This window comes from Serinus canaria, chromosome 19, assembly GCF_022539315.1.
Source record: "Serinus canaria isolate serCan28SL12 chromosome 19, serCan2020, whole genome shotgun sequence".
NCBI lineage: Eukaryota > Metazoa > Chordata > Aves > Passeriformes > Fringillidae > Serinus > Serinus canaria.
Window position 1 is genome coordinate 9851000 of NC_066332.1, and position 15260 is coordinate 9866259.

Genomic DNA, 15260 nt, shown 5'->3' on the forward strand with positions numbered 1-15260 from the left:
TTTTTCTCAGGAAATAATTCCTAACATCCAACCTAAACCTCCCCTGGCACAACTTGAGGCTGTTTCTGCTTGTCCTGTGAGTTGGTACCTGGGAGAAGAAACTGATCTCCACAAAGCCCCACCTTGGTTCAAGGTAGTTGGAGAGAGGGAAAAAAAGTGAATTTCTTGCCAGTGTCTCTGTTTTCCTAAAGCTGTCCATGATTTTGGGTGGAAGTGATGCCATCAGAAGCTCAGCTCTGCTTTCACTCAGGTTTTGGTGTTTAATACCCAGAAAAGTGTGCAGAAATTCTTCCTCCCTCCCTCCTTGTCATTTCCTTTATGTCCCTGCAGGATCTCCAGGGCCCTTGGGCTGCTCTCAGGCTCCTCCCAGTACAGGAATCCTCCAGGGACACTCTGGGATCTTCCACTGGAGATCTGGGCCTTTAAAGGGAGTTGCTACAGTGGCAATATCTTTCCTCTCCTTTTTTGATTGAGCTCTTGAGGTGCTGGTGATGTTTACCTGCCAAGCAGCACAGGAGAACAGGCTTTAGAAGAGGTGACACATCATTTTGTTGAGAGGATGAGGAAAGGCACGCTGCAAGTTTATCTTTGTGAAGGTTAATTTTAGATATGGCTGCCAGAGTGTTCCTCAGAATAGGAAAGTGTCAGTTTGTCCTGGCCTGGAGTGAAATCCCTGATAAAAAAATGAGCTGAGAGAGGTTTGGATTGTGAAAGATCCGTGTTCAATGCCTGTGTCATTGGGGCAGTGACAAAGATGTTGCCTGGCATCTGCAGAGCATTGAAAACCGTGCAGCCAGGGATGCAGCTCTGTGTGTCAGGAGGTGGCAGACTGTCCAGGCTGGGGCAGCAGGGACAGCTCCTGTTCCTCTGTCCCCAGAGCTCCAGACTGTCCAGGCTGGGGCAGCAGGGACAGCTCCTGTTCCTCTGTCCCCAGAGCTCCAGACTGTCCAGCCTGGGGCAGCAGGGACAGCTCTTGTTCCTTCACCTCTCTGGGTGCTGCCTGAATTCTGAGCAGCCACTTGGAGCATCCAGGGCTGTCAATCACTGACAAAAGAAATCCCTGGATGAGTTTCCAAAGGAATGGAGCCCAGGCTGCATTGTGCTGCTGCAGCTCCTCAGCCAGCCTGAATTGCAGGTACAAATTGCACCTTTGCCTCTGTGAAATGCAAATCCCAGCACAATGCTGGGTCCTTGGAGCGAGACCTTCCCCAGCACTTACCTGAGGCTGAGCTGCTGATTTCCATTTCTCATCCCCAGCTCTGACTTCCAGCAGAGCCAGCGTTACTTGGCGAGAATTAATTTGAGAAGGAATGTTTCTCTTCAGATTTGGGGGAAAGAAAAGGATTAATTCTGACATTTTCAGCCTTGCATTGTGTTTTTTCTCAGTTTTACTATCCATCATTCCATGGGAGAGTGGGGCACAGCATTCAGAATGCTTCAGTTTGGAGCTGGGCTGAGACCTGGGAGGGAATTTGTGGGTATCGAGTGCAGCTGCTCAACTCAGTGCCTTTTATCTGTGTAAGAACTTCAGGAGTGCATTTTGTTTATTGGTTTTCTTTTTGTTTTGGGGATCAATGGGCTTGATATTGTCAGAGAACAGTTGGTCTGTGTGTTTGGCTGGAGTTTGCTGGAGAATTTGGAAAGTTTCACTTCTTCCTACCTCCGGCTTCAAGGTTCCCTCGCTATTTAGTGCATAAAGTTTTATGGCTGATTTTATGAAGGGTTGAACACAAACCATTTAAGTCAAGTATCCTGGTCTCTGATTAAAATAGATTCAAGTCAAGGGAAATTAGCCTAAATGGCTTTGAAATTGCAGCATTAGTGGGGAAAAACTGTTGAAAACCCTCCAGCTGATAAGCATTACAAAGCATGTAGTAGTTTTAAATATAATAGTGAAGCTGTGTGGTTCAGCTAAAGGCTGCAGAGTGTCTGGAATGCCAATGGACTGGCACTGGTCCTGGCACAGGCTGGCACTCCCCAGCCTTTCCTCTCAGTTTTCCCTGTTTTTAAGGAAAGATTCATGTGGGCAAGTGTCCCTCCCCTGAGTGCTGAGCAAAGCTGCATCAGAGCTCTGAGGCCTTTTCCCGCTCCTTTCATGTGCCTGGGGCCAAAGGGAAGTGGAGCAAGGAGAGTTATGGGGAAGTTTGGCACATTTTGTGCATTTTTTTGTTTCTCCAGGCTCCCTGCACCTCGTGGTCTGCACCACTGGGGGTTCAGGGGCTCAGATATCCCTGCTCCATGGGATTTCAGGAGGTGTTGGTGAGGAGGAGCCAGTCCAGCTCACAGCTCAGTCCGGCCCAGAGGCAGAGAAAGGAGGGAGTTTCCCAGGGAAAATGGTCCCAGAGGTGTGAGGATGATGTTCAGGAGAAGGTGAGGTCTTTCCCAGCACCAGGAGCCATGGCAGAATACCTTGTTTGCCCTGATTTGGGGATTTGTTGTGTCACTTTCTGGTAGTTTGGATTATCATCTTTGCTTTAGTTGAGCTATTTCCTTCCCCTTTCCCTTTCTTCTTTCTCTTTCCCCTTCCTTTATCCCTTCCCTTTCCTCCTTCCTCTTTCTCCTCTCCATTTTCCCCCTTCTCTTTTCCTTTTTCCCCTCTCCCCTTTCCTATCCCACTTCCCTTATCCCTTCTCTTTTCTCCTTCTTTCCCCTTCTCTTCCCCTCCCCATCCCCTCTTCCTTCTTTCCCCTTCCCTTTTTTACTTCCCCTTCCCTCATCCTCTTTTCCCTTTCCTGTTCCCTTTTCCCCTCTCCTCTTTCCCCTTCTCTGTTCCCTTTTCCCCTCTCCTCTCCCCCCTTCCCTGTTCCCTTTTCTGCTTTCCCCTTTCCCCATTGCTGCTGGGGCTGCTCACCTGGGCTGGGAGGTGGGAACTCTTCCCTGCTGCTCCCCACTGAGGGATGGGGGCTGCCCTGGGCTGACTGCCAGAGCAGTGGTGCCAGAGCTCTGGGATGTGGGGCTGGCTCCAAACAGGAGCTGTGCCTGCCACTCCTGGACCCTGATCCCAGCCCTCTGCTGAGCAGGAAAGGCTGTGCTGGCTGTGCACGAGATTTTCCAGTGAACCAAGCAACAGCTTCCAGCTGGGATGGCTGGGAAAGCTCTTCCTTGGGCTAAAATAGGCAGGATGGTGTTTTGGGGTGAGTTATTCCAGAGCTTTCTGCCAAGCAGTGCCATAATGAGAAGGGCACTGGGAACACATGCCTATCACGCTTGATTGGGTTTTTTGGCTTTAAGATGAGATTCCTGCATGTTCTGGAAAACAATCTCAGCTTCCAGATTGGAAGTACCCAAGGTGCTGCCTGCAGCCTGCAGGACTTCTACACAAATCTTCAGAAAAATGAGCTGGAGAGATTTTCTCAATTTTCTGCAAAAGCCTCTGAAGGACAAGGCTGCAGTGTGGGTTTCATTGTTTATCCATTCCCAGCACTCGCTGCCTGCCTGGGGAGGATGGGGGTTTTGGAGATGTGTTGTTTTCTGTATTGAAAGTGAAGCATATTTACATGGGATGCCAGGGCCTGCAAACATTCCCTGCTTGGATACAACATTTTATGCATCTCTGTTGTATCCTGTGATACAGGATTTAATGGGAACCTCTCCTATGTGCAGCCAGAAAATAAAATTGCTTTGTTAGATCAGCCTGCCTGTCCATCTTATCCAGTATCTAATCTCTGATAGTGGAATTACCAGATGCTTCAGGTTGAAGAAATCATATTAAGGGAAACTATGAAATAATCTGCCCATCTGGTACATTCTGCCTCCCCCATTCTCTCCTTTCAATCCTATCCAACATAAATGTGGAGTTCTCATTATCTCTTTAAAAGTCTGTTCTTTTCTGGAATCCTGCTAAGCTCTGATTCAGTGGTATTTTATGGCATTATAGGATTAAGGGGTAGATTTAAGAGAAATAATACCCACAATTGTTAGGACTATTGGATCATTGGGTGCAGATGACACATTCCTGCTGCTGCAAATCTCTGGACAGCTGTTCTCGGGAGGGGAGCCTGGAGGTATTAAAGTGAAGAGCAAAGATGGTGTAAGAGATAAGCAACTCCCAGAGTTTGATTTTCCACAGGTTTTGAGGGCTTCCCAGCCTGGGGACACAAGCCCTTCTCCTGCCTGCCTTGGGGTCCTACACATGGGTCAGGAGGTGCATGGAGGTGCATGGAAAGGGACTTTGGACAAGGGGATGTAGTGATTGGATGAGGGAGAATGGCTTAAAAAGGCCAGAGGGCAGGGTTAGATGGGATTTTGGGAAGGAATTCCTTCCTGTGAGGGTGGGGAGATACAGGAGCAGGTTATCCAGAGCAGCTGGGGCTGTCCCTGGATCCCTGGCAGTGCCCAAGGCCAGGCTGGACAGGGCTTGGAGCAGCCTGGGACAAGGAAAGGTGTTCCTGCCATAGCAGGGGTGACACTGGATGGGCTTTGAGGTCCCTCCCAACCCAAACCCTTCTGGGATCCTCTGATGGAAAAGGTTTGGAGGTGTTGGGAACCTGATGTGCTGCTGTGCTCTCACAGCACCTGGTCAGTGTTTGCCCTGGGACCCTGTGGAGAGGTGCCCTGGGCAGTGCCCCCCATCACCTGCTGCTGCTTCCACGTCTCTGCCTGGTGGAACTGTCCCTGTGGTGTTTGGGCTGAGTCAGAGCCATCCCCTGCAGCTCTCAGGGCCTGAATCACTCGTTTATTTCCGGAGCTGCTGCCATGGGATTTTCAGCAGCTTTGGCTGCTTTAGTACCAGGGACCTCATGCAGCAGCAAGCTGAGAGCCTTTCTTTGGGATTCAGTGCAGAAGATGGAGAGCTTGGGCTTCTGGGTAGACTTTGGGTTGTTGTTTGACAGCTCAACTTAAAGAAACTAAATCAAGTTCTGATCAGTTTTTATTTCAAGTGGTTTGTGTGTGGCCTCTGTGGGCTCCCAGTGTGTACCTGCTGGGTGCTGGAGCACATCATGGGGTGGAGGGAGGCCCTGTTCCCCTTGGGGTCTCTCCCCATCCCAGGAGAGCCTCCATCAGACTGACAGGATGTTGCAGGGCCCAAGAATTCTATCTTGGCTTTTTAATCACAACAGAATGCATATTTGGAAAGTGATGGATGTGGGTGTGACTGAGACGTGTCAGGACTGCCCAGGAGGATGCACATGGAGGCTGTAATTGAGTCTCCTGCCCATGAGACCACTCCTGCCTTCCCATCTCTTGTGCTGGATCCCAAATGCTCCTGCAGAGCCCACACTGCCCATGGTTTGTGCCAGGGGGCTCAGCCTGTGCCCTCTGCTTGGCTCTGGTGGGAAGGTTCCATGGGCCATCATGCTTATTTTCCTGTGAAAATACAGAAATCTCTTCCACTGTGGGAGTGACTAAACTCCCTGGCTTTGCAGGTGCCCTTGTCTCAGATTTCTCTGGGACCAAGGCACTGAAATGAGATATTTTCTCAAAACCTGCCACAGCTTGGGCAGGAGATGCCCCTGTCACTGCTCCATACATCTCATCTCATTTCCTCCCCTGTAACAAAACCAAGTGCTTTCTGCCTTTCCCCCTGCCCACAGGACAGTGTTGGCTGTGGTGGAAGTGTCTGAGATGTGCAGATATTGCAGCAGCCTCTGGGAGGGCTCAGTGGTGGCTTCTCGAGGATCTGGGACATCCCTGAGCACACGTTTGTGGTGATGTGCCAGTCACTCCTGTCCTGCCCTGGGCTGCTCAGCCAGGCTTGATGAAGTGAGTCTGCAGAGAAGGACAACATTTAAGAAGAGAAAACAAACTACTTGAATTATGAGAGTGAAATTTTCTGGGAAATAGAGTTTCATGCCTGTTTATTTGTTGTGATTGCTGCTTATTGCAAACAAAGGAGGTCAGAAGAGCTCCTTCTCTCTTGCATGCACAATGTGCTACTACAGTCTGCAGAGTGCTTTGATGGCTTTCAGTCCTACACCCAAACAACAGCCAGGAGAAGAGGCAGGATGTAGGGCTTTTTCTTCATCAGATAACTAAAGGGAAAACTAGAGAGGAATCAAGACAGTGGAAGAACAAAAAGAATTACTTTTTCAGATGTGAAATTCCCTTTGAATTGAATGTGGGAGGGTATTAAAAGATCCTTACAGCTCTAGGAGAAAGCCAGGACTGGTTGTGCACCTCGTCTCCTAATAGATGGTTGTGGGGTTGATCCAGCATTGTATGAAAAACACTCCTGCCCTTGGCTTTTTACAGCTTCAGCCATAAAAAAAGGAAAAGTAATATTTTCCAGTACTTGGAAAGATGCCACCTGAAAATTTTCTGGGAGAGCAAGTAGAGAAATCAAGCGGTGAGTATCAGTGTCACAGCTCTGGCATGCAGGAGCTGTGCCTCAGAACAGGGCTCACCAAAGCCAGAGCAGATTTGCAGTTCAGGGATGGATTGCTGGATATTTTCTGTCCATGTGTTGTTCTGTCCTGCCCTGTCTGTCCCATCTCTGTGTGGCTCCAGGCAGTTTTAATCTGCCAGGCTGCAAACAGTCATGGAAACCTCCTGAGCTGGAAGGGACCCAGCTCAGGAGAATGAGAATCTCTGAGGCTGGAAAATCCATCCAAGGCCATCCAGTCCAAGCTGTGCCCCATCCCCACCTTGTCCCCAGCCCAGAGCTCTGAGTGTCACCTCCAGCCCTTCCTTGGGCACCTCCAGGGGTGGGCACTCCAAACCTCCCTGGCAGCCCCTGCCAGTGCCTGAGCCCCCTTTCCATGGGGAAATTCCTCCTGATGTCCCCCCTGCCCCTCCCCTGGCCCAGCCTGAGGCCGTTCCCTCTCCTCCTGTCCCTGTTCCCTGGAGCACAGCCCGACCCCCCTGGCTGTCCCCTCCTGGCAGGCAGGAGTTGTGCAGAGCCACAAGGGCCCCCCTGAGCCTCCTTTTCTCCAGGCTGAGCCCCTTCCCAGCTCCCTCAGCCCCTCCTGGGGCTCCAGACCCTTCCCAGCTCCATTCCCTTCCCTGGACATGCTCCAGCCCATCAGGGTCTGTCTCGAAGTGAGGAGCAAAATCACCCAGAGCAGCCCTGGCCCTGCACAGACACCCCAGCAGTCCCAGCCTGGGCATCCCTGGGAGCAGTGTGCAAACACTTCTGGAGCTCTGGCAGCCTCGAGCTGTGCCCATTCCCTGGGCAGCCTGGGCAGGAGTTGTGTCACCTCTGCACCCACCCAGATCCCATGTCCCTGCAGGAGGGGCTGGGGAGGATGTTGGGAGTTGTTTTATGCAGGGGCTGCTGTCAGTCCTCAGCTCCTCAGCTCCTTCAGTCTGTCCTGAAGTGAGAAAGGATGTTCTGGAATGTCCTGAGCTGATAGGGACCCCCAGGGATCACTCAGTCCAGCCCTGGCCCTGCCCTGACACCCCAACAGTCCCAGCCTGGGCATCCCTGGAGCTCCTGGAGCTCTGGCAGCCTCGGGGCTGTGCCCATTCCCTGGGCAGCCTGGGCAGTGCCCAGCACCCTCTGGGGGAAGAACCTTTCCTGAAATCCAACATAAACCTGCCCTGGCCAAGCTCCAGCTGCTCCCTGAGTGCTGTCCCTGTCCCACAGAGCAGGGATCAGAGCTGCCCCTCAGGAGGAGCTGCAGCCCAGCAAGACCCTGCTGGTGCCACTCGAGGCTTTGCCCAGGCTGTCCCCTCCCTGCTCTGAAGATCATTCCAAACCCAGCTCCATACAAAGTCAGGTTTTTACTTCTCCTGCATCCTCAGGGCCCTGAGCTCTGAGGAGCTGCTGCTGCTGCTGCTCTGTGTGTGCAGGGGCTGCTGGTGCCCTGTGCCCCTCCTGCCCTCCAGAGATGGGGCTGCAGCTTCTGCTGCCTTCGGGATGATTTGCAGAGAGGAAAAAGCCTCTTTGCTGCTCCATTGCTTCCCCAGCACTAACACAAAGCAGCAGGCTGTGGAATAAATACCAGTATTGATCTTTATTCCTCAGTGTGTTTGGACATGCTGCTCCTGACTTCCAGCAATGCTTTTTCTTGAAAACTGGCCAAGTAAAGGCTCTAAAAGCACACTTTTCCAGCTGCGCTTTACATTTGTTGGGTATTGTTTAAGCCCGTTCCTGTGACCTGCAGGAGCAGCCTGGTTCCTTGGACACACAGACTCCCCCCAGAACTGGAGCTGCCAGACTCCCTGTGGAAAAGTTTAGGGATTCGTGCTGCATGGATTTAGATGGGGACACAGGACAATTTTTTATTTTCCTTTTGAAGCAGAGGTCACTGGACACACTTTGGCAGCTTGTGTGGGGACAGCAGTGTGACAGAAGCTTTTGGTGCTTGAAGTCCCAGTATCTTCTTTAAACCCAGTTGGGAAGAAAGTGCTTTGGGGAAAGCAGCTGGAGTTGTTTAGTGTCTGTTAGAGAGTCTCTCATTTCCTCTGTGCTGCTCAGTGTCACCTGCAAACACTGTGACCATGGATTTATAGCACTGCACCTCGGGGTTCTTAATGCCATACATTCCACTAATTGTCAATTTTCCCTTCCTGACTGCAAAGTTATTACCTGTTCTTGTAAGTTGGGAACATGGTGCTTCAGGGAAGACTTCTGTGGCAGGAGTGTGCTATAAAACAGTTCCTAATGTAAACAGAAGTATTAAACGATCACTTTGGCAGAGGATGGGATTAGTGTAATTTAACAACTTGCTTTTGTGCTCCTCTGAACTCCTCTGCTGAAAAATACCTGTGTTATCATAAATACTTGTGCCTAAACTGTGCTTATGAGAATAAATGAAGTAATTTAAGCTTTGGATCCACTCCTCTCCAGTCGGTTTCCAAGGAAATCAGGGCTTGTGTGTTTGTTTGTGCCACCAGCCTGCTCCCCTGGACTGCCCAGAGCTTTTCTGTTCCAAACCAGCTCATGCCCAGCCAGACCAGGCAGAGGGGGAGTCAAGCTCTGCTGCTTTGACAGCCTTGGTCTTGCAGCCATTTGTGCAGTTTTCCAGCAGGAAAATCCAAGAGCGAGGAGGTCTCAATGACTTATTGTGTGTGTGTGTGTGTGTGTGTGTGTGTGTGTGTGAAAGAGCTGGGCATGGGCAGAGCTGGGTAAGTGGATGTGACACTCAGAATTGCTCTGGCTTTTATCTCCCTTAGATCTGTCTGAGCCTAATAACTTTATTACAAGAGCCTCTCACCAGAGTAAATCCCATTCTCTACATTCTGTTTTTATAACTTTGCAGATGATTTCTTCTTAGGACTTGCCAAGTTATGTGCCTTTAGAAATGTCTGTATGTCCCTAAATTGTAATGACTATTTTTGAGGCTCTAATTCTAAAATAGAGCTGAACATTTCAGAAGAAGAATTACTGGAAATAAAGTAGGTGCTTTAAAATCGAGTTTCCTGGGGAAATGTGAGGGCGTTTCAGGGCTTTGTGGTCAGAAATAGTTTGAGAACCTGGATCTGTAAACAGTGAACTGTACCAGACAGCATTGGGTGTGTTAAGATGCTTGGGTCACAAAAAATGTACATCACAGGATAGACACAATAGATTTAATGTTGGCAGTCCCTTTTGCAAGCAGACATGTGCACTGAATCAGCAAAATCCAAAGTAGAATAAGCAATTAATGAATGGAGCATGATGAGGAAGTGGCAGGATGAATAGCAGGCTGAGCATTTGCTTTCTTTAAAGCCTGCTCATAATCTTTACAAAGGCCAAATGGAGATCAATTCATTTCCTGGTGAAGCTTTATTTCAGAGGACAGCACAAATGCAGCTTGTTTGGTGCCAGTGGTTTCATTTGTGGAGCTGCTGTCACCTCAATGCTTGTCTGCCATTGAGGTTTGCAGGCAGGAAGCAGCACAAATGTTAGGGAAGAGCTGGGGAGCAGTGCCTGTGGATTAAGGCATGCAGGGAGCTTGAACCTGCCTGTGCTGGCCCAGCAGAACTTGCAGTGGGATTTACACCATTCTGTCCTTCAGCCATGGAGCTTTGCAGCCCAGCCATGGGGAAATCATTCAATCCCTTCAGGGCCCCATGGATGCATCAGGATTTACCTCCCAGGCCTTCAGCTGCTGAGTTCTGGGGGTTTTCTGTGGGCCAGAGGGAACCTCAGAAGCTGCAGGCAGCAAAGCCAAGCCTTGGGTGTGTCTGGATGTGTCTGGCTGTGCGGGGGGGAGCTTTGGTGTTAGGGCTGGTGAAAAGCAGGTGAAAGTCCAATGGCCTTGGTAAGGTGAGGATGAGAGACAAGAAGAGTCCAGAATTCCCCACTTTTCAGGTGTGCATGCAAACCCCTGGGGTGTGTAGGTGACAAGGATACCTTGGGAAGGCGTGGACTTTAGCTCATCAGAAATCACATTTAAGCCTTTAAAGTTCCTTGTGTATCTCTGCACATGTTTTGATATGAGTTTGCTGTGTTTTGTCAGGTGTGTTATGGAATTATTTAGGTTGGAGAAGCTGTCCAGGACCATCGAGCCCAGCACAGCCAAGGCCACCACCAGGTCCCCAAGTGCCACATCCATGGCCAGTGCTCCCCAAGACACACCCAGGCAGGCAGGGTGCACTCAATGCCACACCTGGCTCCTCTGAGGGCTGGGCTGCTGGCAGGGTGACAGAGCAGCTCTGTCACTGTGTCAGGCTTTAGATGCTCCTGTCAGCATCTCTGGTGTGGCAGCAAACAAATCTCCAGCCCCAAATCCTGGTCTCTGGGCTGGAGTGGCACTGGAGGTTCCTGAAGTGTCTGTGGCAGGGAGCTGTGGCTGCTGTCCTTTGGATCTCTGCAGGAGAAGGCAGGCACAACAAAAAGGATGTGAAACCCCATTTGTGGGGCATTTCCAGCCTGTCCCTAAAAACTGATTGTGTTTTGGTTTGGGGTTTTATGAGGGGACAGGGAGAAGTTGGAGTATTTTTATTTGTGGTGTTTTTTTTGTTAACCTTGTGATGACTCAGCTTTTGTTTGACTGGCTGTCTGGGTTGGATCCTTCCCTACCTGCTGTGAGGTGTTTCATGGTGTTGCAGTTTTGCACTGGGTTAGACTGGGTGCCTTTTTGTGCTGGGGCTCTGAGCTGGTCACCTTTGTCCCCCAGTTCTGTCTGTTGTGTATTTTGTTTGGCAGAGGTGGATGTCACCTGTGACAGCAGAAAAGCCACACGGGGGCAAATCTCTCCACAGAAGAGCAGGGCTGGTGTGGAGCTTCCTCTGTGGAATAAAGGGAAACTTGGCACTTTGGAATGAGGGCTTGTGTGTGGTCTTTGGTTTGTTAATTCTCCATCCTCAATGTCCCCTGCTGGAAGGGGCACCAGTATTGATGGGCAGTTCATTGCATTCAGTTAACTGGCACCTGACACTGGAATCTGAGGGGAAAAGCAGATCTAAATCAGCCCCATCTGCTGGTTTTCACCCTTTTGATGGTGCTTGGGACTCATTTTTATTCTTTTCCACCCACAGCAGTACAAGTGTCTCACCAGTGTGTCAGTGTGCCCTGGTGAGCAGCCTGGGTTGGGCTGGGCTCTGGTCGTGCCAGCCCTGGGATTTTGGGATAGCAGAGCCCTCCCTGGTGCCAGCCCTGGGATGTTGGGATGGCACAGCTCTCCCTGGTGCTAGTTCTGGAATTTTGGGGTGGCAAAGCTCTCCCTGGTGCTAGTTCTGGAATTTTGGGATGGCAAAGCTCTCCCTGGTGCTAGTTCTGGAATTTTGGGATGGCAAAGCTCTCTCTGGTGCTAGTTCTGGAATTTTGGGATGGCAAAGCTCTCTCTGGTGCTAGTTCTGGAATTTTGGGATGGCAAAGCTCTCTCTGGTGCTAGTTCTGGAATTTTGGGATGGCAAAGCTCTCTCTGGTGCTAGTTCTGGAATTTTGGGATGGCAAAGCTCTCTCTGGTGCTAGTTCTGGAATTTTGGGGTGGCAGAGCTCTCCCTGGTGCTAGTTCTGGATTTGGGGAAATCTGGTGCTAGTCTGAATTTGGGGATGGCAAAGCTCTCTCTGGTGCTAGTTCTGGAATTTTGGGGTGGCAGAGCTCTCCCTGGTGCCAGCCCTGGGATGTTGGGATAGCAGAGCCCTCTCTGTGTGACATTTGCTGGGGTGGCAGAGCCCTCCCTATGTGACACTCCCCATACAGGAATTTGGCAGACAGGGCTCAGTGACACCCCTCTGCTGAGGCTGATCCAATTCTGGCAGAGGTTAAACAAACTTATCCAGTGATGTCTGTACGTAATGGGAAAGGTTTAAAAACCTCTTCATCTTCCAGTCCATAAAGCTGTCAGCAGCGTGGCTCTGTGATCACAAAGAAGAAGAGCTGTCTCTAAAAGTCCATTGTGCCTTTTGAGTTCATCATTTTTATGCCAGCTCTTCCAGCAGTGGCATCATTCCACCTTGTTCCAAGCAGCACAAGTTGTGGCCACTTTTCTTCTTCATTGCCCCAAGTCTGTCCTGAGGATGTCAAACTCCTGGGTTCCCATGAGATCTATTCAAGTAAAACACTCCTATCTCAGGCTCTGCACCAAGGATTTCATTTTCAGTTTGAGAGGGAAGGTTTCCAGCAGTGCCAGTACCTGCCTGAGCACAGCTGGGACGTTTGCTGGTGGCACTGTCACCCTGGAGTTGCTGGCTGGGACATGAAGGGCCCCCTTCCCTCACTGATGTGTGTCTGAACCTTCAGCCTGGGGCTGCCTCTGATCAGGGGAGGAAAAAGGTGTTTTCACCTTCCCAAAGAACAGCTTCAGTGTGTTTTACCTGACAGAAATATACCAGGGATGGAGGGCTGGAATGAACTGTCCTTTGGCAGTGGCAGTGTCACTTCATTGACCTTGAAGGGAGCTCTGGCTTCTGCCTTAGATGAGATGTCTGTGAGTTACCTTGTCCAGGACTGTGCCTACCTGAGCAGCTACAGAGCAGCAGCTGCCTCCAACAGAGGCTCTCAGAACATGCACTGGTAATTTACAACCTACTGGTAATTTACACTTCCCTGGCAATGTGCAGTCTGACATTAGAGCCTTTCATCTGGGAGCAGCCAGCCCTTGCCAGTGGCCAGGACCTGCTCTTGTCCCTGTGGGGCACACTCAGGGCTCCTGTCTGTCCCTCTGGAGCACAGTCAGGGCTCCTGTCTGTCCCTGTCAGGGCTCCTGTCTGTCCCTGTCAGGGTTCCTGTCTGTCCCTGTGGAGCACTCAGGGCTCCTGCCTGCCCTGCCCTGCCCTGCCCTGCCCTGCCCTGCCCTGCTGGAACACAGGGGCTGCTCAGCACGTGGTGATGGACTCTGAGCTGACCTTGTCTGGACTCCTCCTGGCAGGGGAGCTCGGGGTGCTGCTGCCTCTGCTGTGATCCTGTCAAATGCTGCAGAGAGCCCTTGCAAAGCCTGCTCCTTCACTCTGTGTCTGTTTGGACATCATTCAGAGTTCAGCTCTGTTTGCAGGGAGCTGTTTTAAAACAAACAGATAAAAAAATGCTCCTGAATTTCCTCCCTGTCCAATCTACCTTGTCTGGGATGAGAGAAAGGCCACCAGCCGGGCAGCAGGACCTGCAGCCTTCACTCCTGAGCCCTGCTGACCCCCTGTCCCCTTGGGCTGACCCCTTCATCCCTGAGCATCATAACCTCAACATCCTGTGTTTAAATCCCTCCTGCCTTGGTTAAGGGGACAGCAGCCTCCTTCTCCTGAGGACCTGTCAAGCTGGGAGGCCCCAGCTGTGCTGTGGATGGCCAGATGTGGCCAGATGTGGCCATGAGGAGACCCTGGAGCTTGGTCATGCAGGGCAGAGGCTGGGGCCAGCTCTGCCTTGTCCTGCTGGGACTGATGAGGAGCCAGGGGCTCTGGGCAAGAACTGGGCACAGTGGATGTCATTCCTTGTGCTGTCCTGAAAATGCCAGGTGACAGGGACACACTGTGGGCTCCTGCAGCACACATGGCAGGAGTCCTGACCTCTGTCTCTGTAATGGGGTAAGATTGCTGGTACTTCCCATCTGAGGAGTGCTCTCAGATTTGGGAACCTCAGCACTGAGATGCAGTGGTGAGTCTCAGTTGAAGCTGATGTTTTCCTGAAGCAGCAATCTCTGGAATTGCTGCTCTGGAATAGCAATCTCTGGAATCTGGGGGAGAATTTCATTTCCTGTGCACTAATTCTGACCAAGCTGTGTCTCACATACCCTTGGTTCTAACGTGGCAGTTCCACAGCTCATTGTAAAAAAGGGATTTAAATATGTGTGAGTGGAACTCTCTCTCTGCTCCTGAGCCATGTTTTATAGGAACAGCTCCACAGCCCTGTGGAAGATGTGCCAGCATAGCTGAGCCCTTCTATAATGTCCACAGTGTTTTTAAGGACAGGAAGTAACAATTCATTTATTCTGCTGATCAAAAGAATATTTGCCTGTTTAAATATTCACACCCTTGAGCCTGCTACAAGACTGAAATGTCAGGAAGGGATAAGCTCCTGATAAGCATGTTAGCAGGATTTATTCAGTGTGATGGCCAAAAGAGAAATCATTAATAAGTCAGGACCCAGACTGGGGAGCTCCTGGGTGCTCAGAATTAGAAATAAAGGTTGGGGAGGGCAGGAGGGAGGGAGATCTGGCACTCTGATATGGAGGAAAGGAGGAAATATTGGAGAACCCATCATCAGGATCTACTTTATAAAGAGGTGTGATGCTTATAATCAGAACCACCAGATTCTTTGTCTGCCCTGTATTCTCCCACAGGCACACAGGATCTGCATGGGCTGAGATGATCTTTAAGGTCCCTTCCAACCAAACCCCACTCAGTGATCCTGTGATCTGGGTCCATTTTGTGCCAGCTGGCACAGATTGCTGTGTCTGCCTCTCCCTGTGTGCTGCTGTGATGGCTCATCCCACAGAGCTGGAGAGGGGTGCAGCAGGACCCCATCAGGAGCTGTAGGAATAACTCCAGAGGCTGAGGGAGCAGCACAGACCCCTGAACATGGGTGTTCTGCTGACCTGGGGGCACAGAACCCTAACAGGGGTGTTCTGCTGACCTGGGGGCACAGAAGCCTAACAGGGGTGTTCTGCTGACCTGGGGGCACAGAACCCTAACAGGGGTGTTCTGCTGACCTGGGGGCACAGAACCCTGAACATGGGTGTTCTGCTGACCTGGGGGCACAGAACCCTAACAGGGGTGTTCTGCTGACCTGGGGGCACAGAAGCCTAACAGGGGTGTTCTGCTGACCTGGGGGCACAGAACCCTAACAGGGGTGCCCCAGGGGGTTCAGCCCTCTCCATGGTGGTTGCTGCTGGTGGCATTTCAGAAGGACAGGTAGAGATGTCCCCTTCAAGCTCTGGGGGACATTTGTGTCCTGAACAGCCCTGGGGGCATCCCTGGGAAGATGAGGGATGGTGCAGCATCAGAGCTGATGGTGCTG

The 15260-nt window shown here is 51.0% G+C and overlaps 1 protein-coding gene across 2 annotated transcripts in view; it reads left to right on the top strand.

Moving 5' to 3' along the window:
- The window catches only part of GALNT17 (polypeptide N-acetylgalactosaminyltransferase 17), a 230751-nt gene that overhangs the window by 58678 nt on the left and 156813 nt on the right, over positions 1 to 15260 (top strand). The window lies entirely within an intron of this gene.